The sequence below is a fragment of the Abrus precatorius genome, unplaced genomic scaffold (genome assembly GCF_003935025.1).
Source record: "Abrus precatorius isolate BTA unplaced genomic scaffold, Abrus_2018 Scaffold10, whole genome shotgun sequence".
NCBI lineage: Eukaryota > Viridiplantae > Streptophyta > Magnoliopsida > Fabales > Fabaceae > Abrus > Abrus precatorius.
In genome coordinates, this window is record NW_020874292.1 from 9,293,105 (window position 1) to 9,294,273 (window position 1,169).

A 1,169-nucleotide genomic window follows, 5' to 3' on the forward strand; every position below is an offset into this window, starting at 1 on the left:
TTTGATGAAATTAGATGAAAGATTAGAACTTTTAGCAGACAAAATAATTGAAAGCATGTAGTTTATAAATAGCTAATTGAATTAAAGGTTTTTAATAAAAATGCTAAAATGTATTATATTATATTAATATAATAACAAAATTAATAAGATAAAATTATTAGTAGTCAAAATATAAGGTGAATGATACTTTAAAAAGATTTCTAAAAATTGGTTTTTAACAATTATAAGCTCCTTTTATATTGTGGTTATGAACTAACTTTACTAGTTTTTTTAAAATAAAATTGTAAACATGTGTTATCAAACACAATCATTTTGAAAGCCTTCGAAAAATTACCATTTAAAATGTACTCCAATATGCCTACAAATAATAAGCTGAAAAAGAACATTGGTTACAAGATATGAAGAGATTTAATAAAGAGAAATAATATTAATTTAAATTTAAGATAAGGCTAAAAATAGGTCAAACTATTCTTCGAAGACTTGGGCTTAGCCTAGGTTGAATGTAAGGTAAGCAAAGCTGTTAGCTAAAGCTTTTTTTTTAAAATAAAATAGATATTATTATTATTATTATTATTATTATTATTAGATTATATATATATTTTTTAAATATTTAAATATGTTGATTTATGCATAAAAAGTAGAGGGATGAGCTGGCATAAATGATAAGATTTATTGAATGTAAAACTTTTGGAAGGATGATAAAAGAGGTAAAAAGAAAAATCAAAAGGTCATAATGCTAATGTCTTGAAAATAATTAATAAAATTATTAAATTTTACTTATTTATAAATAAAATTGCCAAAATAATAATACAAATGTGTTTATCTCATTTCATTTAATATAAATATTTATAAATAAAAATTTAAAATATATATATCTAATCAAATTTTGAGCTCTAGTTCATTATGTAATTATGTCTTTATCTATTATTTTATAATTATTAGTTAGGTTAATAGTTAATTTTTTTAAAACACTTTCAATTAAAACAAGTGATTTTGTTAACATTTATCTTGTAGCTTTCGATTAATATTTCAACTTTTGACTATCTTATCTACTAATTTTATCAAATACTCTATTTAACTATTTAAGATCTAAAATCGTTTTATCATTTCCATAATCAAATATGGTATACATAATCTCACTAGTAATTGAGTTTTATGCTCGGTATATA